This window comes from Thunnus albacares, chromosome 22, assembly GCF_914725855.1.
Source record: "Thunnus albacares chromosome 22, fThuAlb1.1, whole genome shotgun sequence".
Classification (NCBI taxonomy): Eukaryota; Metazoa; Chordata; class Actinopteri; order Scombriformes; family Scombridae; genus Thunnus; species Thunnus albacares.
This window is the reverse complement of record NC_058127.1, coordinates 5,802,193-5,826,039: the sequence shown is the minus strand read 5'-3', so window position 1 is coordinate 5,826,039 and position 23,847 is coordinate 5,802,193. Positions and strand designations below refer to the sequence as shown.

The 23,847-nt window shown below is 39.2% G+C and overlaps 1 protein-coding gene across 1 annotated transcript in view; it reads left to right on the top strand.

Annotated features, from left to right (window-relative positions):
• Nucleotides 1–1,555: 1,555 nt before the first annotated feature.
• Nucleotides 1,556–23,847, top strand: part of trpc5a (transient receptor potential cation channel, subfamily C, member 5a) — a 164,128-nt gene continuing 141,836 nt past the window's right edge. Inside the window, exon 1 of the mRNA XM_044342493.1 lies at nucleotides 1,556–1,926. The gene's annotated coding sequence lies outside the window, so the exon portion shown is untranslated. The remainder of the gene's footprint in view (nucleotides 1,927–23,847) is intronic.

Here is a 23,847-nt window from a genome sequence, read left to right as displayed (position 1 = left end):
CATTAAATGTTCAACTTCTTACCAGTTTATGGGGGTTCACTTGGGACCAAACTGACAGTCATGTCTGAGGATGATTGACAGCTGTTAATAGATGTTTTGGGGTCAGACAGTTTCATTTCACAACTTCTGAACTATTAATGTTTCCATGACAACATCTCATGGACAAGGTTGGTGGGGGGTAACAGATTACACGTCATGGATTACAGTCACTGGATTTAAACTTTAGCTGACAACTCACAAGTCATAGACGTGAGCAGTGATGGAAGAAAGTATTGAGATGCTTTACTTAAAGCATAATTTTATAATAAGGATGTATAAAGTGTCAGTGTGTAATGTGTTGGTTGTGGCTCGTAGTGATGAACCTACAGATAGTTATCAGCAATTCTGCAGTTTCTCTCAGCTTTATGGAGCTTTATAACGAGTTTCAGCTCATTGTTTAGCTGTCCAGCTGCAACTTTAACTTTTTGGAGTTGGTGGAGACCAAAAACAGAGCTAAAAGAGAGTGAATATTGGACTTACATTCACCAGATGGACAGAAATACGACTCCAAATGAATGATAATGTTGCTCTGTAACTGCTGGATGTGGAAATAAGCAACTGTTTGCTAACAAGATCAACATATCAACTTAAAAAGTGATGATATGCAGCCCTGTCTCCTATAAATTACATTTATTTACTACTAAATTGTTTTCCCAATTATGTTACATGGACAGGCGTAATCGTTGACTGGATTATGTTCATATTGATCTGCAAGATCAGATAATTGGGTGGAAAAAAGGAGCAATGTTGTCACTGAACATTTCACTCATGTGTTTAATATCAACATTTTTACAACTTGCCAAATACGTCAAGTAACATTTTCTTATTATCTTGAGAGAGAAAACACATTTGCTGTTGAAATTTTGTTGTACATCAATGTAATTTCTAGCACCACAAATCGATTAATCAAGACATTAATCAACATATTAATCGATAACGAAATGAATCGTTAGTTGCAGCCCTAAAGTGTTAAATATAACATATTCTTGATTTGTTATTACAGATAATTAGCTTTTACTGATATTACTGCAGTAAAGTAAAGCTAATTTTAAGTATGTTATACATGTGTGGTGTGTTAATCAATAATAATACATAATATTTTATGAACTGATCATATGTTTTGTTTGGAAAACCTGAAGCTGCGCAGTAAGTAATAAATACAACTGTGTATAAATGTAGAGGAGTGAAAAATACGATCATTTCCTCTGAAATTCAGTTAACGTGGATGTTTTATCATTTTATTTGATAATAGTCAGTAAAGAGAGTGTATAATGATATATAACAGTGATTTCCTGCCGGTTTCAAACCAGCAACGTTGCAGCATCGCTATGAAACGCAGCTGTGATTCTGCTTTTGGATTTTTGGAAAATATTTTTCCATCACCTGTAGCTCCTGGAATCTGTTTTCTGACAGACAGAGAGAGAGAGAAAGAGAGAGAGAGAGAGAGAGAGGTAGAGAGAGAGCTTGCTTCCACTCCTCTTTCCCGCCGCAGCAGTCGCCGCTGTCATCAGGATGGGTCGCGCGGAGGAGCAGCAGCAGCAGCATCAGCACCACAAGCAGAAGCGTCGCGAGCCGCTCCGTCTCCGTCCAGGTGGCGCGAGGAGGACGAGCTGATCCAAGAAGAAGATAGAGGAGGAGGAGGAGGAGGACGAGGAGGAGGAGGAGGAGACAGGAGAAAGACGGAGGTGGAAATCCCGCGAGAAACGTAGAGACAGACAGACCGACAGATACACGCAGAGAGCCGAGAGAAAGAGAGAGAAGCCGCTGCACGTGAGGTGCGCGAGACCCCCGGGGAGAAGGGACTAATCGTTAATTTGGAGGAGAGCGGCGGTTATTTTTGTTTTTTTTTTCCCCCCACAGACGGAGAAAGAGGGTCTCCAAAAAAAGGTAAGAAAACCTCCTCAAACACCGACTGTTTTCTCTTTCTTTTGGTTTTCGAAACGGATTAAAACCGCAAACTGCGCGGATTAACACCTGTAAGCATCCATAATTGATTAATTAACTACAACTGTGGCCGTTAAAATGTAGCTGAGACGCGGGTTGAACAGCAGAACTGGACGGCTTAGAGCTCGGCTGTACTACCTGTAATCATGTTAACCCCGCTTTTTTTTTCCAAAATAAAAATTAAATAAAACAAATAAACGTCAGCAGAGAAGAAGCTAATAAAGCTGCTTTGTGGTGATTCACATTATTTTAAGAAGCACTTTGGTGCCTTTTTTTGTTTTTTATCTTCTACTTAAATCTGTCTCAACTGCTCGGGTTTATTTCTGCAATTCCCCTCAGATATGATTCAACCCAAAGAAAGATTAAATTTGTTCTGTATTACTGCGATATTATAAGAAATGTTCCCTCCAGCCCTCCCACATGTCCTGACTGTATATTACACCTTCGTTATCACTTGAGCTGGATGCACTGACTGAACTGCTTTTATTCCTACGTGATGATAAGCTATCTGGACATGCTGTTTATCCCAATTTCTTTTTTTTTTGCGAATTCTAGCTGGGATTTAATGTTGGAGACTTGATGCTGGTTTTTGTTGCTGTAGATGTGTTGAAGCTGCTCTGCAGGTTGTGTGTGTGTGTGTGTGAGAGAGAGAGAGAGAGTGAGAGAGAAAGAGAGAGAGAGAGAGATAGGGTTTGGCTGGGAGATGCTTTGGGTGACTGGTGGGTGGTTTATGTATCCTGACTCTATTGACTAATGCTGGGAAGAGAGGGGGTGCAGAGAGAGTGTGCGTGCGTGTGTGCGCGCGCGTGTGTGTGAGAGTGTGAGTGAGAGAGTGAGAGAGAGAGAGAGAGAGAGAGAGAGAGAGAGGCGGGCTGCAGAGTTTGTGTGGGTCTCTGTAGGCTCTGCTCTTTGCGCATGAGATGGAGGTTGTGCAGTTTTTTTGCGCGCGCGTGTGTGCATGTGTGTGTGTGTGCATGTGTGAGTGTGAGAGAGAAGGAGCGACGCTGCAGTTTTCCTGTGTTTATATACAGACGTGTGTGTGTGTGTGTGTGCCTGTGCTTTGTTTTATGTGTGCGCGTGCACGTCCCCCCAAAGGGTTTTCCCCTGCATATTAAACCCTTAGTCAGCCCTCTCAAGTGTTTCCCGCTGTCCACCTGAAGGAAAGTACACACTCCTTTAAATGTCAGGCAACACATTTAAGTTTCTGCTGCTGCAACACACACACACACACACACACACACACACACACATATATATATATATAGCCTACATGCACACACACACACATTCACAGCCTCAGCAGCACAGACGGCATCTCCAAAACTGTACATCCAGCAGCGGATGAACAATAATTGTGCCTAATTGTATCTGGAGGTTTTAGTTTAATTATGAAACATCAGCTCAGCAACTTTTCCAAAGACTTTAATTTGTGCCTCCCTGCTTCTGTTTGTGTGAAAGATGAGCGTTAATATGAGCTAACAAAAGGACGGTAAACTGATTCTGATCCCACTAATTATCAGAAGTAATTATATTGTTGCAGAGTAATTATAATGTTTTTGTCATTGTTGGGTTAGCTTGAAGCTTGCGGGGGGGAAACCACTGTAGCTCAGGTCTGTGAGAGTCAGTTAAAAACTTAACGGGTGAGTTTTTGTAGGAATTAAAAACAATTTAAACTAGTTCTATTAAATATATCAGTATTTATTGATCATTTATCAAGCAAAAATGCAAGAATTTGCTGCTTTTCTCTATTTTATAGCATCATAAGTTGAACATTTTTGGGTTTTGGAGTGTTGATCACCATTTTTCATTATTTTCTGACATATTTCAGACTCAACAGGCAGTTAATTGAAAGAAAAAAAGTCGATAGATGAGTCGATAATGAAAATAATTAGTCGCATTAGTCCAAACACTGACTAATGAGAACCCACAACAAATCATCACAACATTCACGACTGATGGAACCAGACTAGGACTCAATAAGTTGATCCACCTTTATATTTTTTGACACTTAACGCTTCCCGAGAGATAAAACGTCAGGTTGTTTTTTTATCTTTCTGAGCTGTGATGTTTGTCTTGATGGTGCTGATTGCGTAACAGATCACACTTCAGTTCCTTTCCTCTCATTTTCTTCCGGTGCTCCGTCCAAACGTTACCTCAGCGGCTGCAGAGATGAATGCATTTGAAATATGCAGCTTAAATGCAGGCACGTTTGCATGACTTCTTCCGCCTAAAGCACACAATAAATAATAAAGGTTCCACAGTTTATTTATACGGCGCCGTTCAAAACAGTGCTGCAACTTTCCGACGCATATGATTCAGTGAAATAGTCAACAAAAGTGCAGGAACAAGTGATGAAACAAAATATAACTGGAGAAGTAAAAGAAGAGGAATGAAAGGCACTTTTAAGAAAGAGCTTTAATACGAATGTTTGTTTAAAGAAGGGATTTAAAAGAAGTGGCTTAGCTCTGCCGAGTGCAGAGACGAGGAAGAGTTTCACACTAAGACGGATCCCAGACACAAGAGGGAAAAAAAAACCTCGGAATAATGGATTTATTTAAATCTGTCTGTAGTCATTTAAAATGCTGTAGACCGGTCTGCAGTGTGTGAACTGTTTGGATGGGAAGTGTCAGCACTGAGCAGCGTCTGTACATCTGCAAGTCTTTGCATCATTGCGCCGTTGGACATTATAAGCAGATGGCTGCGGCGTCACTGTTGATCTGGAATATAGACATGAGGAATAAGAACACCTGGAGCCCAGTGTGTGTTGTGCAGTTTGTTTGTTTATTTGTGGTGCGCTGGATACGGTTGGTCTTCACGCCTAAACAACAAAACAGGTCATCTGTCAATGACTTTAAATTGACCCATATAACTGTTTGTACGGTTAACATCTGCTCAAAGATGCTCTTGTAAACAAAATAGGGCTGCAACTAACGATTATTTTCATTATCGATTAATATGCCGATTATCCAACGCCCTCTAGCTCCTCCTGGGGGGATCCCAGGGCGTTCCCGGGCCAGAAGAGATACGCAGTCTACTTATCGTGTTCTGGGTCTGCCCCGGGTTCTCCTAACAGTTGGATGTGCCTGGAACACCTCCAGAGGGAGGGAGGTGTCCTAACCAGATGCCCAAACCACCTCAGCTGGCTCCTTTCGATGCGAAGGAGCAGCGATTCCTCTCCGCATGTGTGAGCTCTTCCTCCTATCTCTAAGGATGAGCCCACACACGCTCTGCTTGATCTCATTCTTTCAGTCACTACTCAAAGCTCCTGACCACAAGTAAGGGCTTGGACGTAGAGCGACTGCTTAATTGAGAGCTTTTCCTTCTGGTTCAGCTCTTTCTTCACCACATCGGTCCGGTACAACGCCCGCATTACTGCTGATGCCGCACCGATCCGCCTGTCAGCCTCACGCTCCATCTTACCCTCACTAGTGAACAAAACCCTGATATACAGCAACTCACTCCCAATCCAGAGGGAGCAGGCCACCCTTTTCCAGCAGAGAGAAACTGGTAAACTGTAAACAGGTTCAGCCAATTATTTCCTCAGTTAATCAATCAATCGTTTTGTGTATAGAATATAAGAAAATAGTGAAAAATGCTCGTTATAATTTCTTAGAACCAAAGATGACGTCTTAAAATGCCAATCAACAGAACAAAATCCAGACATATTTATATTTATTATCATAAATGACACAAAAAGCTTAAAACCATTATACCATTATACCAATATAACCATTATATGATTATCAAAATGGTTGCTGATCAGTCTTCTGGTCTAAAACAAAGTGATGTTTACAGTTATTGTTTCTCATTAAAAGACACTGTGTATTCTTGAGGCCTGGCAAATATGTTAGATGCATTTTTGTCCTCATAAAACATTTTCAAAGCTGATTTTTTGAATATTTTAAGTCATGCATTGTTTACAGTGCATGTTTTACAGCTTACAGTCTTTTTTTTTAAGTGTTGTATCAGTAGAACAACATGAAACAGGCTGCAAGAATCTGTATCATGTAGCTTGTGTGCTGTTCATGATATGAACAAAACAGGGAAACCAGTCGTAGGAACATTGCTCCATAGTGGTGAAAAACTCGACAAGGTATCTTAAAGTTTAAGCACAAAAGCTAAAAGATCAGGGTCGTTGGTTGAAAGAAGGACTACTTGTTTTAGGTTAGAGATCGATTGTGGTTTTGGTTAGAAGAAGCCAACACTGGTTGTTGTTCGGAGGCTGGATACGAGCTGCATCAAAGATGTTTTGCTGTGCAACAGTAACGACATGATGCTTTATATTGAAAAGTCAATATGCGTACGACCACAAGAGGATGCATGTCTGATGAATGTAAACATAACATGTTTTTCTAGTGAGGACAGTCTCCTCTGAAAAGCTTCTGATTTCATTCCTGCAATATGAAAAAAATCTTTACTTACATGGAATATAAAAAAAAAAACTGGTGATGTTTGATTTGTTGGGTATTTTTCGGTTTTAGGAGATAATTTTCTTTTTCTCCACACGTTTCGCCTCACGTTTTTATTGGAAAAATTTCTGTGCAGTACACAAGAGAACCTTGTTAATTGTAAACCGTCAGCATGTTTTTTGGAAACACAACAGCTTTCGGGGGCATACAGAGACAGAAAATCTGCGTGAAAATCAATTTAAACAGATTTAATCCTTTCAAGGACACAGTATGATGGTGAAGAAGACAACTGCATGAAGTTCAAATGTGTCAGACAGTGATAACAGCACCTATATGACCAAATCAATTACATACACTTAATTATATGGTGTATACCATGAAGGAGAACTCATGTACTCAACTAAAAGTAATTTTAAAAGCATTTATTTACGGTAATAGTCATATGATCATCCATATAATAATAATAATATAGCCATAAAGCCACTCAGGAAACAGTCATAGGCTTCAAATGGGGTTTGGATAGATTTCAGATTGCAGGTTTTTGGACACATGCTGTTTATGTCCTTTTCTATACCAAATTGAAATGACCTCATGTAGTGGTTAATTCTTGTAAATGTGTTTTGTTATTAGCTCCAAGATGTTATCTGTTTGAAAAATGTATTCTTTCTGGAAATATTGGACATGTTGGAGAGGGAACCTAGATACACTTAGATGCTTCCTGGTTGTCATGAAAAAGCTTTTACATATCAACCTTAGATTTGGTGAACTTGCAAACAAGAAGTGTTTGAACCATAAAAAGAATACGTGAATGTTTATTTTTTCAGTGAAAAGTGCATATGCACTCTCCAATATTTTCATGCAGAGTAATACATCTGTAATATTCAGTAATATATGTTTATACATTTAATGGTACACGACAGTTTAAGCCATTAAACATGTTGATACAATGTTCATCTGAAATGATTAAGCACTAATGTTTCACACCAACATGGCTACTGCAGAGAGAAGTTAATCATTTACATCATTGTCTGGTTAAAGCCTCTAAAATGATTTCTGCTTTTCTCAGTTTTATATAAATTAGAGCTGCAACAGTTAGTTGACTGTCAGAAGATTTATCAGCAAGCAACTATTTTGATAATCAAATAATCGATTTTAGTCATTTTTGAAGCAAATATGCCCCCAAAATTGCTGCTTTTAGCTCCTCAGATGTGATGATTTAATGCTTCTCTTCATCACACATGATAGTAAACTGAATATCTTTGGGGTTTTTAGACTGTTAATCGGACAAAATGAGACATTTAGAGACATAACCATTGACTCTGGGAAATAATAACGTGCATTTTCACTATTTTCTGACATTTTGTAGTCCAAAAAACTAATTGATTATTCAAGAAAAATAACTGGCAGATTAATTGATAATGAAAGTAATTATCAGCTGCAGCCCTAATGTCATTTTTGGAGTGTTGATAACACAAAAAAGGCATTTTAAAATTTTATCGTTATATACGTTGTTATGTAAACTAAGCTAATCAACACATGACTCAAAAAATGCACTCGCTATTACGGTGCCGCTATTGTTGACTTTGTGGTGCAGCTGTTTTACCACCATGAGGAGTGTTAGTCGTGGGTTAACAGTTGTGTGAACAGTAGCTGGTTTTGCGCTGACAGAGAAAGAGAAAGTTTAAAACCCTTTTTTTTCTTTTTTTTCGGTTTGCGATATTTTGCTCGTCTCTGACCTGAGTGGGCGAGGATTTTTTTTTTTCCTATCACAGGCCTCTCTCTCTCTCTCTCTCTCTCTCTCTCCCTCTCTCTCTCCTTTCTTCCTCCTCCACTCATTTTTTATATTTTCCGGATAGATGGATGGAGAGAGAGGTGCTCGGCTTGTGATTGTTTTGTGCAGCAGAGTGAGACGCAGGCAGTGCACTTCATCCCACTGTGAACTCTCCTCTCTTTATTTTCCTCCATTTTTTTCCCTCCTTTTCTTTTTCATCACTCACTGATTATCCTTTTTCCCATAAACCCTCCCTCCATCATCTCGCTCCGTCGTTCCCCTCTCTCTCTCCTCCTCTCTTGGTAACTCCTTTTTTTTTTTTTTACTTTATTATTTTATTATTCTAATATCTTTCCTTCTTGCCGTTTCCTTCCTCCTCTTCTTCTCCTCGTTCTCCACTCGACGCCCAACTCATGACGTCGAGAGTCTCGTCCTTCTCGTGCAGCCTCCTTCTCTTTTCCTCTCGTCTCTCTCTCTCTCTCTTCTTGATTTTTCTATTTTTGATTCCACCTCTTGTAATATCTCCTCCTCCTCCGTCGTCCCCTGCCTCCCCTCCTCTCTCCTCGTTCTTCTCTCCTACTCTTCCTCCTCTCCTCGTCGTCTCCTCTGGTTTTTTTTCTCACCTGCTATGACCTCATCACTGTCACAATCCGTCCCTCATTCTTCTCATTCATATGACAGATACGCCGCTGTTTTATCCTCTTGTTCCCTCCTCTCTCATTTCCGGGTTCTCTTGTTTCCTCTCCTTCTTTTCTCCTCTTTTCCTCCTCTCTCCGTGTGTCCACTCCTCTCCTCTTATTTACCCTCCCTCTCGTTTTCTCTCTTTTATTTCCTCTCATCTCCTCTTATTACTTTCATTTCCTGTCCTCTTGTTTCCTCACTTCTTGTTTCTTCTCCTCACCATGTTTCCTCTCCTCTTCTTTCCTCCTCTCCCCTCTTCTCTTCTTATTTCCTCTCTCTTGTCTTGGTACCTCTCCTCTCCTTTCCTCTCATCTCCTCTCATTTCCTCTCATTTCTTCTCCTCTGCTATCCTCTTCTCTCCTTTCCTTTCCTCTCTTCTCCTCATCTCCTCTCTCGTCTTGTTTCCTCTCCTCTCTTCTCTTCTCGTTATTCCCTCGCTCCTCTCTTGTCTCCTCTCCTCTCCTCCTCTCGTCGATAATAACAGTCACAATGACCCTCTCAGGATCCAATTGAAAGGCAAATGATTGCAACCTGTACCACAACAGATTGCTTCAGTCTCACACACACACACACACACACACACACAAATATATACACTCTACATTCATATGTGCGAGCACACATTTAAACGTAAACACACGTTTACACACACGAGTGAGTGTGAAGTAAAGCGTGATGAGAGCCGCTCGTCCGACATGTGAACATATGGACACAGATGCATTTATCTCAGTGTTAGCTGGACAAACATGATGCGCACACACACACACACACACACACACACACACACACACACACACACACACAGAGTTAATGCAGTTGTTTTGATAGCACAGGAAGCGGTAGTTGTATTAATCAGCTCTGAGTGACATAATTGATCACTCTGAACACACACACACACATACAGACACACACAGACAAACACATGCTGTAGTTTTTCCACATTGCTTTTCCTCTCTCATACATACTTTATTAGCAGCACACACACAAACACACAAACACACACACACACACAGCTGGTAGAAGTCTTTTTAATCAGCGAGTAGAATGACATCATCTCCAGTCCTTTCCAAACAGCAGCATCAACATGATCCCTTTAGAAGATGCAGCTAATGAGCCCGAGGACACACACACACACACACACACACAGCGATAGTCACTGACACATATGTAGATTCTCACAGGCATACGCCGCTCATGACGGGATAGTAACAAACAAACAAACACACACATTGACAAAAGACCTCAGAGAACTACTTAAGTTAAGACTGTCGTTCTTGAGAATCCTTCTGATTAAATGTACAACATGCATCCATGACGATACGCAACATCTGTGAAACCTTCAGCTTCTCTCTTTTTGTCTCACCAGCAGGCCAAAAAAATCCAGTCATGCTTAGAAATGTGTGTGATGTGTCACAGTTTCAGTCAGTTAAAGAAGTGTAAATAACAATAACAGACTCTCACCAGACGACAATAAAAGAAATGTGCTGAAATAGAGAGCACAGTAATTAGATAATCAGAGTGAAAGTAAATACACAAAACAGGGAACGGGAAGGTAAAAAAGGAAACTTTTGACTGGTACTCTTTATAGAATAAGACTAAAATAAAACTCATTTAAACAAACTCAAGTTCAGAAATAATCTCGAGCCAAGAAGCCACGAAACTCAGCATCACACCAGACGTGATGTCAGACGTAAGTTCACTGATCATACTGTCGACATTTCCGTCCCAGCGCCTCGTCCTGATTCACACCGGAGTCATCTCTGCCGTTGTTGTTGCCTGGAAACATCGGCTAATTAAACATTTTTATCAGGAAACATCAGGGACATCAGGATGTCTTCCTGATTTAAACGTGCTGCTGCGGCCTTTTACTGGAACATAACTGTTAGCAGATCCAGTTTTAAAGAATGAAGACGATGTCCTGCAAAATTAGCAATTAGCAGATTAGCAATCATGCATGTGCTGGTTTTTTTCACTTTTAGTCTCGCCTGCTTGTCACCAATCAAACTACGAGCATTGTTCTACAAAGAGGGACACTACGGGATGACCTCAACGTCGCCAGTACTTCCTGTGTGCAGGCAATTAATGAGCTAATGGTTTCCCAACACAAAAAGCTAAGTTTTGGCAATTATTGATTAGGAACAATTATATTTCTTCTACGGGTTGTTTTACGGATGTTTTTGAAGGTTTTATGGATATCACAGCGGTTTCGATTCCTGCAAATGACACTAATGGACTTCCGTAAATCCTCCTCCTTTTCCCCTCGGTGATGTGTGTCATTATAGAAATCCCAATTATCAGTGCATACTGGTGTCCACATCATCGGATCTGTGAGGAGGAGGAGGAGGAGGAGGCCAAAGCCAGAAGTTGTATTCTTGTAGCAGCATACAAATATTATTCTTTTGTAAATGTTAAAAGATATATAAAGAAAAAAAAAAAAAGCTAAAGCAGGAATTGATCGTTGGATCTGGAGCAGCAACAGATGAGTCAAATGTATTTTTATTCATAAGGTTTAAATTAAAAGAACAACATGCATGTTTTTAATTAAGTTGTTTAAAAAACTATTAGGAATGAATCTGCTTAAAGTAAAGACCCTGATGAAGACTCAGTAAATGCACATTTTTCAATTTAGATTCATATTTATTGAACAATTTTAAAACAGTTTATTAAATCTTGCATGTTAGTTTGCATGATCTGGTTGCTACTGTCAGTGATCAATGAAGTTGTAGGTCAGTGATATACAACTGAAACATAGAATTAAAGTTATATATAGTAGTGGAGTATTTTGAGACTGTCTTCAGCAGAAAAACAACAGCATTGGTTGTATATTAAAGCAACATGTTATTTACATTTTCCTTCCTAATTGGCATTTTTGCTCTTGTGTAATTTGTTTTTATATGTGTATGTTTTGGTTTAGCTCAGTTAAACTCGTCTGATTGGATGATTGAGGCAGCCTCTATGTGTTTATATACATATGGAAGACGTTTACCTTAACACCTGATGAGTTTTTCCTCATTTTTATTATGAAACAAAAATGAAAAAAAAGGAAGTCAGTAATATGATTCCTGCTGCATTTAGATACAAGAGAAGACTTCATGAGTTTTATCTCAGCTGGCAGATCAGATTACAGATGTGAGATGTCAGCATGTTACAACATCAGGCTGTGTGATTGTTCTCGGGGCGGTGCCGCCACTACAGACATTTCTAAAACCGCCGTACAGTCGTAACGTCAAATTAAAACTGTCAAACGGCATCGAATGCATCATCCGGCGTGTTGGAGAGATAACAGATGGCAGTCAGTTATGTCTGATTTGGTGTTTATGTCTTGCTCATTTTCGGACCGGCGAGATGTTAATAAGGATTTAATTTCAACCGACATGTCGTGCATACGTTTATATAAACCGCCGTTGTGGGCGGAAGCTGTGGGAATTGAACCACCTAGCGTCCTGAGCTGAGCTGTACGTCCTAACAGGTTAACGCGTATCGATTTGTTTTTCACCGACAACAAAACACAACAAGCTAAAAAAAAAAGCTGCCGACGCAGAAGTGTCGAAAGTTCAAGGAGGATTCTTCCATCAGATCCATCACTGTCACACTTTTATAACACACACATACACACACTTGTACTCTCTCTTGCTCTCTATTCGTCCCCCCCCCCCCCCCCACCAACCTCACACACACACACACACACACCTGTAATAACATCATTAAGGGGTGTAATGTCAAATCGTCTGGAGAATGCTGTCTAGACATCTGATGTGCAGCCTTTGACCTCCGCAGCTTAGTCATCTAGGCTTCGGAGGAAGGTGTTTTCTGTGCGTGTCTGTGTGTGTGTGTGTGTGTGTGTGTGTGTGAGAGAGAGAGAGAGAGAGAGAGAGAGAGACCTTTTGGAAAGACTGAAAACAAAGAAAACTTGCCTTACTGTAAAATCATGTTTAGCAGAGTTTCTTATGATTATATGATCCAAGAGCTGAAATGAGTCGATCAAGACTTAAAGATAAAACCAAAACAGTGAGTTTAGAGTCAGATGTGGGTTCATCACTGTGAGCGACAAGTAGTCATGTGATCACAGCTGCTTGAAAGATTGTGTTATTGAAGAATAAAAACTAAACAAATCTCCCAGAATCTGTTATTTAAGACACACTTTGTTCTTCAGACTTTGGCTTCAACTAACGATTATTTTCACTATCGATTAATCTGTTGGTTGTTTTCTTGATTAATTGATTAGTTGTTTGGTCTATAAAATGTCAGAAAACAGTGAAAAGTGATTCCTAAAGCCAAGATGACGTCCTCAAATGTCTTCTTCTGTCCCGTCCAACAATCCAAAGATGTTCAGTTTTCACAGAGGAATAAAGATATTATTCATATTTGAGAAGCTGGAATCAGAGAATTTGGACTTTTTTTCCTTAAAATATGACTTAAAACTTATAACTGATTATGAAAATAGTCTGCGATTAACTTAATAGAGAATAATCGACTAATTGTTGCAGCTGATGAATATGAACATATTTTTCTCTTTGGTTTATTTTGAAGTAATTGTATCAGAAATCAGCATATTTATCAAAAAAAAAACAATAAACTTGTAGCTGTTTACATAGTTTACATACATTATTGTCACCCAAGCATCTCAGTGGTTATTCTGAGAAACCAGATAATGAAAACAAAACCAGCAAACGTCGCCTGAAACAAGAGAAAGACGAAGACGGTCGGTCATGAATCTAAGAATAAATTTAACTTCCTTTCCCCACCTTGATTATATAACTGAGTACAAAAGCGGTCTGTGATTTTCAAAGCATTGATCTCATTAGACCAGACTGGATGTAATGGAGGAATCGTAAAAGGCCGGCTGTTCAGAGACGGAGAGAAGCAGGAAGGTCACACAGAGAGGAAAAGAAAAGAAAGGAGAGTCGAGTTAATGTATCTGCCGCGAGGACAGACGATCTTCCGCACGAATAAAAGTTGTATTATTTAAAAGTTTTATAACACACTCTTAAAGATCACAAACCAGCGGGTTTGTCTGCATTAAAATAAAGTCCGAGCTGTAGAGAGGAAGTGTTTTTAATGCTCCTGGCGTGTGGCCTGTTTCTCCAGAGTGATGAACAGTGAGCAGGTGGGCTTTCAAGGTCTCGCTGAAGGACGTTTTGGACGGAAAAAACCACAAACATCCTTCATTTACATCCGCTGTAATTATTCAGGTGCAGGTGATCAGAGAAAAGTGGAACAAGAGGTAGTTTTGGTCCCATTTCAGCACGATCAGGATTAAATTATCTGCTAAATTATTATTTCTTGAATCTTCTTTTTATTGTTTTTGCTACAAATTGTTAGAAAATAATGAAAAATGTCTTGTTTTGTCCAAAATATTCAGTTAACAATGAAATAAAACACAGAAAAGCAGAGAAGTCTTTACATCTGAGAAGCTGAATCTGGAGAATTGGAGTTTTTGCTTGAAAAATGACTGAAACAGTAATTTAATGATCAAAATAGTTACTGAGTTGTGTAGTAAACAGCTGATTGACACATCGATTCATTGACTTATTCATTGACCTCTAATTGATGTCATAACTTAACAGACCAAGATAAATACAGAGGTAATATATTTTATAGTTGAACAATAAACTTAATAGAGCTGCAATGATTAAATGATTCATTGATCAACAGAAAGTTAACTAGCAGCTATTTTTTCAGACTGTTTCAGACAAAACAAAAAGACATTTGAAGATGTCACTTTGAGGGAAATTGTAACAAACATTTTACACTTTTATCTGACATTTTATAGAATTAATTGGGAAAATAATCAGCAGAATAATGAAAACAATTGTTAATTGCAACCCTAAAACTAAAAGTATCAGTAAAAACAAAACAGTGAACCTTACTGGTTCATTATTATAGTTTATTAGAAAAACAACATTACATAATACATCATATTTTAATATAAATAACCATAATCCTAAACCACATAACTCCACTTGAAGAAATAAAACATAAACACAATATTTCAAACTTTTTATATACTTTTTTGCAGGAATGTATTTTAAGTAGTTCAACATTTCTGTACATATAACATTAATAATTTACTATATACTAATTTTTTACAGTGAATACTTGATTTATTAAAACAAAAATGTATGTGTTGCCATGTTTATTTGCATATTTGTCGACATTTAGTGATAATTATTTTGATATTTATAATAAGTCGGTAATATGAGCTTGTTAATATATGAGTTGTCTGGGTTTTATGTTGGTTTTTTGTCAAAAAAGTGGTTAAATTTTGGTTCATATGTTGAATCTTTTAAATTTTTATAACATTTAAAAGCAGCTCAAACATAATACCATTCACTACTATTGTTTTGGAGGCAGAAATCTGAAAATTTGGACAAATAAAACCAAAAAAAAAGTTTTTTTTCAACCCTTCAATAACACAATTCAGCTCAACAGATTTTACCAATTAAAACACGATTGATTGGGCGTCACCATGGTTTCACACAGCCGTCCTGCTGTATCTGAGCGTATCAATGAAGGTTCACAGAGTTCATGAGGCAGGTGACCCTGAAGACGCCGCCTCCTCTTTACATTGACGCTGATGAACCTAAACATCGATCGGCTGACATGTGAACTTATCGGCAGCCTCATTCTCTCGCTGTCGATATTCATTCTCCACACACACGAGCACGTGCGTCCGTGTTTCCGCGGCACGGCGTACATGTGAGCGTCTGTGTGTATGTGTGTGTGTGTTTGTATGTTTATCCCCCTTGTTAGCGTGTTTGTTCACGAGCTTGTGAATATTCATACGTGCATCTGTGTGTGTGTGTGTGTGTGCGGCTCGTTTCGATTGTCATTGATAATCCGCAGACTCGTTGTCAGACGTGTCAGAACAACTTACAGTCATTTGCTTTGAAGATGAACAAAGAACCTGGTGCTGTCTGAAGCCCCTGAGCCTTTTTTTCTCTTTAGCTTCCCTTGATCAACATGTTATACAACCAGCTTCTCTTTGGTTTGCTTGAGTGGTAAACAAACGCCTTTCTCCTACATTCATTACAGATAATTTGTGTTCTTGATATTCACAAATCAAGGAGGGAAAATGATCAAATAGCTAAATCGAGTCAAGTAAATAGCCCCCTGAACCAATCACTGCTCACTGATTTCCTCCACACAGGTCGTTTGTCTTTCACAGATAGGTGACAGTGTTGGACTCTACGCTGCGTTCATGTCACGGATGCAAATTCGTCAGTAGTCTGTAGCCTCCCATGAACCTGTTTGTGTGTGTGTGTTGTGTTGAGCGTGTAACAACGTCAGTGATTTGTTTCCGCAGGTTGTCGTATCTTTAATAATCCCCCGGTAGCTCATTAAACACACATTGTAGAGAAACTGATCAGCTTTTACTCCATATTGTAGGATGAAAGTAACACTTTTCAGATAAACATCATTTTAACAGATAACATTACAGATAGAAAGTAATTTTCTCTGTGATCAATAACTCACATGTGTGTTCTGTCAACACCACAAATGTGGAACAACTTCGATGTAGTTTGACTTTGAACGGAGGTTGCACATCGTTACTTTCGACCCTGTCAGTTAGGATGAAAGTCACACAACGCTATAAACTTGAATTGTTTATATTATTCTTGTTTTTATTAAAAATGTCTGACAATGTCCTTGTTTGTATGTAATTACAATTGGACAGTATAACTTTTAAAGAAAATCTAACAGTACAACAGTGTAGAAATAACACATTTCATTTGCTGTATTACTGACATAAATTCTTTTTTTTTAAGTCATTGTCACAGTTGTGGTCGTTGTCGCACCAGTGCAGACTAAAGAGACTCAGCACCCACACTTCTCCAAGCAAGGATGAGCTGAATGTCTCTTCACACTCAAGACATTTCTCATCCTTGTCCTGAGAAACTGAAGGTGAAGTGGTTTGATCAGAGTAGAGCCTGCTGTGACACACACACAGTGTGACGGCGTTAGCGGCAGGACGAAAGAAACAGCTGTTACAATCATCCTGACAGTTCAACCTGAAAAACTCTGACATGGCAAACATCAGGATGTGTTAAAGTCCTAAATAATCTTTTGAATGATCATGACTGTGACACATCAAACAATAAACACAACTTGTCATTCAAAAAAATTTATCGCTTGAGTGAATTTACTTACCGTGGTCAAAAACGGCTTTTTGTCGATAGTATGACGCATCCATGTGATGTTTTTTGAGGTTCTGGTTGGTGTTATGTGCTGTTTGTGCTGACACAGTTAGACGTATTAAACTTGTTTGGACTCGCCATGTTACTTTCACATCGGCTTTCATCTAGCGGAGTGGCGTAGTGAACAAGTTTGGGCTTTTGTTTCCACAGGAATCAAAATGAACGTGATTGTCTCTCACTGGTTGTCGCTCACACAGCTTCAGAAGACATTTGCAGCTTTTCTTAACTTTTCCCTGTAGTGAAAAGTTTCGGGGGTTCTGAATCTCGCTAGCTCAGCTACTAGTGTTTAGCGAGCGCTTGAGGCTTAAGTTAGCAAACTGTGAGCTAACAAAGGAGTTCAGAAGGGTTAGAGGATTATTATTGGAAAGTTTTGTCTGCTTTGTAAGCCAGCAAGAAAAAAAAATTGAAGATTTTGACCTGCTGTTAAAAGAGTACAGTGCAGATTGAGCTTTTCACTCCTATAACACAGTCGGACTCAGGATGGACATTTTTTTAAAACAAAAAAAGGATAAAAATCAATACAGCAGAACCAGAGATATTGTCTTTTGTATTCCAGGCAGTTTTCTTCCTTGTCAAACTACATACCCACATTGCAACTCTACTCCATTCACTGAAGAGCACAGATTCAGGTTTGTTATGCTAGTAGCGGCTAATGTAGCCTGGAGCTGCTAGCCTCAAGCAGCTACAGAGGTCTGCTAACCTCAGTTTTTTTCTTAACAAGCTGACAAAATGCTGCTGAGCAAAGCCTGAAAAATGTAGAGCTGAAAATCTGAGATGTCCTAAAATGGCCACTGTACAGAAGATAAACCCTTTTGATTTAAGTAACAGCATGATCTTTCCTCTAAATCCACCCTCACAACAAGCATCAGAGAGCTACTGCAGCGGCTGCAGACTTGTAATTTAACATAGCTGATTAAGAGATGCAAAGTGAGTGATTTAAAAAAATAAAAAGAGGCAACACATGAGGCCAGAAATGCCTGAAACACATTTCCCAGTATCTATCCCAGGTACTCGCTCTGTAAAAAAAATAATAAGAGTTGGAAACCGAGCAACCACATTCTCCCACATGATCCTCTTAAGTGCAGAGACCTCTATTGACTCCAGCCTGGCATGTTTAAACCTAATACACAACCCCAATCCATTACTTGACAAAGACAAACCAGCGGCAGGACAATGAGTGTCTCGTTGCTGAAATGAAGCAATTTATTTTAGCTTAATGCGCAGGAAAAGCAGTCATCCATAATTTGACGAACAATGAGCGCGGGGCCATTACAAAAACACAGCAATTACTTTTAGAGATAATGGGCTGAATTTTATTTTTTTTGTGTGTGTGTGTGGAGAAGAGAGAAGAGCAGCAGCATAGCATGTCTTTTTTTTTTTCTACGAGTGTCTGTTTCTCCTGTTAGTATGTGTGTGTGTCATATCAGTAGTGACTGATGCCTTGGTCTGTGTGTGCACGATGTGTAATTGTGCAGCTGGTTGACTCAAATGCCAACATAGAATAATAATCGCCCTCTTCTCTGACTTTAAAAATGGCAAAAATCTCTTTGTGGTCTTTCTGTTTCGGGCAGAAAATAATGTGAAACTGTTTTAAACTTTGTGAGGACGGACAGTCTGGTTACTTCCTGCTGAGTGTCTGTCCTGTCCCCCTTCCTGCTCCATCACCACCTGTTCTGTGATTTTTAAAATAAAGCCAAGGTCAATTTGTTCTCATTTACATATTGTTCTCGTTACTGTATGTTTCCAGACAGCTGAACGAGCATAAAAATGACAAGTGCATAATGAGCTATATTGACATTTAAAGGGGACATATTATGTTGTTTTTTTTGTTTGTTTTTTTTGATTTTCTGTTATTTTTATACTGTTGTGATGTTGGATGTTTATGTTAAAACATATTCAAAGTTCCACGGCCAGAGCTTCAGCCTGCTACCTCTACTTCCTCCTCTTGATGACATCATATTGTCCACAAAGGGTTGTTCCTTTCATGGTCTTTGTTGCTAAGGTTGTTAGCGTTGTCCGCTCACATATTTCGGATCAAATTTTGGCTCGAACATGTACGGATGTATTTGAGAAGTTGAGAGAAGAAGGAGAAAAAGAAGTGAAATCCGACTACTACTGTTTGTTTATGTAGCCCCCAAGGTGGCAGAAGCTTCCTGAAACTGACCAATCAGAACAGAGTGGGTGACCTTAAAGAGACAGGAGCTAAAACGGCCTGTTTCAGACAGAGGCTGAACTGAGGGGCTGCATAAACAGCCAGTATAAGTTAAATAAGGAGTTTTTTGAACTGTAAATTATGCAAAGATATTCCAGTTGAGCCCCAGAATATAAATATAGAGCCGGAAATACGCATGTCACCTTTAAAATGACTGATTAGTGCTTCACAGATTACTGACTAGGACTCCAAGTCTGCAACATGTGATTATTTCCTCTCCTGTTAGTTTTGACACATTTATCTAATTAAAGGAAACACTTTACTTGCAAGCCAAGCATGTGTGTGCAAAAAGACTGTAAGACTCACAAATCTATGTGTAATTTGCAAGTTTTATTTGTGAAACTGAGCATTGGTTTTTCTGAAATCTTTCCCAGTGATGGTGAAACACAATGCCGGTTACGGATGCACTGATCTGATAAGCCGAACTGGTATCTGTGCAGATACTAACCTTATTTAGCAGATCAGGTATCAGGTGTGATGTCACTGATCCATATTAAATATAATTTCTTTGTCAGTGTCATTATAAAATTCAGCTTTTCCTATCAGTTATTCCCTCACTGCGGGCCGCAGAAATCACTGGCCTCATGATACATTACATATAATCGATTTGTTCCACACAGTAGGGTTTACAGATTTTAATTTAAGAAAAAAGAGAACACTGGTATCAGATTGAGAATCAGTGTGAGATACTCTGAGTCGCTATCTGGGGGGAAAAAATTGGATTCATAACATTCCTATTTATCTGCACATATCTGTTTCCAGAAAGCTAAACCTTTAGGTGTCAAAAACACTGGATTAGTTTGGGCAGATGGGTAAAATTGAGAGAAAAAAGATTTTAAAACGAGAGAAACAAGGTTTTAAAACGAAAAAGAGATTCAACCTGAAGAAGAGAAGAGGAATAAGATGAAAGAGGAAGGCAGACAATGAAACAGAGAGAGAAAGAGAGAGATAGGAAGAAAAAAGGCGACCCATATCAAAATGTAGGCAGGTTGAAAATTAAAATGAAAGGATACAGCGATAGTGGAGGGGATTTAGGGCGAGAGATAGAGAGAGAGAAAGAGAGAGAGAGAGGACGGATCAGAAATACAAATCAGGCCAAATGAAGAGTGAGAGAAATAACAAAATGTGCCTATAAGGTAAGTTAATCTCCAGCTACACCGACAGAGCTGCTCAGTAGATGTAAAACTAATAAAAATGATTTCAACAGTTGTAACCTGCTGTTGTTTAAATTGTTTTTTCCCCCTCCTTTCTTTGTCTTTCTACCTCATAATGCCTCATGTGGCCTCTTGGTTACCGAAGTCTGTACGAAATCAGAAGGTCTTGATCAGCGTCTGTCCTTGGATGAACCTCTTGAAGGCTGAAATGTGATTGTGTTACTAAAAAAATGAGTCTGTTAGTGAGAAGAATTGATATTTACACCGTGAAGTGGAGCAATATACGCTGACAGACATGTCCTTGAACTTGAATTTGCATCAGTAATGATGAGTAACACTGTGGAAAAAAAGTCTTTAAACACAGAGCAGGTTCAGATCTGCATCTAAACCAACGGTGTCAGTCTGTAAAATGTGGAGATGTTGTGAAAAAAGCTCCAACGGCCCAATGCAATGTCTTTAAATTACACTCTTTGTCCGACCAACCTTATAAAACCCAAATATATTTAATTAACAATCATATAAAAAGGGAGAAAAGCAGTAAATCCTCACATTTGGGAACCTGGAACTAGAGAATATCTAAAGCTGCAACGACTAGTCGATTATTTGATTAGTCAGTAAAAAGAAATTTACTCGCCAACTATTTTTTATAATCAAATAATTGGTTTTTTTTTAAGAAAAATGTCCAGCTCCTCAAATCTGAATATTTTCTTGTTTATTTCTTCTATATATAAAAAACTATAATATATATTTGTATATATATATATGATATAATTAGGGATGCACGATATTATCGGCACGTCATCGGTATCGGCCGATAAAAGCTCTAAAATGAAATATCGGCATCAGCCATTTCTGATTATAAGAGGCCGATTTGTTGCCTTCTCCTCTGCTGCCTGCCTGTGCTTCCCTCCACGGACTGTTTCCCCCCGAGGGTCCCGGTGTTTCCTCCGCAGGCTCCACTGCACTCAAGCTGCCCGTCAGACCCGCTGCTTCTTCCCACTTTAACCTGAACAACAAACCGGGGCTCGGTGGTCCAGTTGGATCCACATGCAGGCGCTAATGTTAGCTAGGAGGCTAGCTGGCTGAGCTTGAGTGAAGTGGAGCCTGCGGAGGAAGCACCGGGACCGTCAGGGTGAAACAGTCCATCGAGGAGCTGCTAAGTTCGGCTGCACAGATAGGTAACACCTCATCTGACAGGATGTACCACTCTGTTTGGAAAAAAAACAACTTTTTGGTTTATAACGGCAGTTGGCAACTAGCGTATTAGGTGCATCACTGCCAGAGATTTAATCCAACACATTAATCCTGTCTGTCTAATAAACTCAATGAAAACTCTTCTGCTCCACCCACTTGGCAGGGTCATTAATGTTTTAAGGCTTCCTAAATTCTTCCTTCATATATTGTCTTTCTTGATCATACTTAGTACAATCTATGCTTGCATGCATAATAGTCTCCTCAGCCATCTGGAAAAAAAATATGTGCATATATTGGTATTGGCATATCGGATATCGGCAAAAAATCCAATATCGTGCATCCCTAAATATAATATATAATATATTTGGATATGTAGTTTCCTCCTCCTTCCACATATTTTTTTTATCTGTAATGTATTTGTATTCAATCTATTTCTGAGAATAAAAAGTCCACAAAAGAGCACTTGATTTACACAAATACTTAGCAACTTAGTAACACAGGAAGTGCAATATTATCATTAACTGATTAAAGTATTATTTTTATATGAGAAAAGATTCTAAGCTTCTGAATTAGGAATTTGTCATAGTGGTTAAAAAAGACAGTTTCTCTGCTCACTTTGATCTTTTCCCTTAAATTATCAAGTGAAAAAACAACATTTCAGATATTAGAAGGATATAATGTTGTTTCCTTCACTTGATAATTGTTGTTAAAGTGTCCTTCAGCAAGACACCGACACTCTGTGTGTGTCTGTATAAATGTGAAGCCAGTCGCTCCTGAAAAAAAAAACAGCGTGCGTGTGTGATCATTAAGCGTTCCCCGCGATAATGAAGGTTTTAGAAACCACAATGAAGGATGACACTCATTAGAATATGGCAGCTGTATCTCCGTCTCTAGCGTCTCACACTAGTAGCTTTTAAAAAGGGCTTTGCAGAAAAGATCGATAACCCGGAGCGACTGGAAAACAGCATTAAATTCAGCTTAGTCTTCAGGTCTGCAGAGGGATTTATCACAGAAACAATCTAAATCTCTGTGCATCGGGTCCGGCGTCTTTTCCACCGGTGGTTTGAGAGGCTTACACTGAAAATCAGTCTGCAGAGCCGGCTTCTCTCCAGGACGGGAGATTTAAAGACAGTAATGCTGCCACGTAACAACCTTTGAGGAGCAAAGGCTTATTGTAAATCTTTATTTGTGTGATTCAGGGTGTTACCTACACACGCTCAGCCTCAGCCGCCGCTGCTTTCACATTCACACACACACAGCGATCGACTTGAGCCGCTTGACAGCTGTCAATCAATCTCTTCTTTTGTCGTCCTCATCTCTGTTGGGATTCAAAAGCAGCAAACTAGACGCATTGTAAACATGCTGTTTTATTTCTCCCTGAAGATAAAATTCATATATAGTATAATACAACGACAATAGAGACGGGGCGGCTGTGGCTCAGGAGGTAGAGAAGGGATGTGCAGAGGGCCCAGTATTTGTATTTGTATCTGTATTTGTTGAGGCAGCAAAATTATTTGTATTTGTATTTGATTAAAAGTGGAAAGAGGCTTAAAAATCCTGTTTTTGTTTTTATTACGCTTTTAATTTTAGAAAATTAAAGTGTCACAATAAGTGTTCATGAAGCAGGTGTCAGTAGTTCAGCTTTATCTCTGGGGAACTCTGGGAGTGATGTCCAAATTAGGAAATGTGCGTCATGTAGCAGGTGGATGTGACTCCCCTCATTGAGACCAAGCGGCAACCTCTGGGGTTGAAAAATGAAGCCAATGTGGAAGTGTCAAAAACTGCAGTTCCTTGAATGACCACTTGAGGCTCCAAAAGTGAGTCAATCCCCATAGACCCTCATGTTAAAATACCCAACTTTACAGCAGAAATAAACATGTTTACAGCCTGGTACAAAAAACAGTTTTGGTCTCTGTAGCTAATTTCTCCTTTCATGACAACTGTACGGGGGGTGAATTTTTTTATAACTCTGTTTAAATTTTATTAAGCTGTAAAGTTATGCATAATAAAGGGCATGGCTGCTTTGAGTGACAGGTCCGCCAGCCATTCGGCCCCGCCTCTTTTCCCATTTTTGATTGGCTGGGAGTTAGGTTAGCTCACTTTGAGCTTCAAAACCGCTCTTCAGAAACCAACGGGTGACGTCACAGTAACTACGTCCATATTTTTATACAGTCTATGGTTGAGATCTGCTGATAGACGTAGCAGCGGAGCAGAGGAGAGACACTGAGATAGAGATGTCACTGAC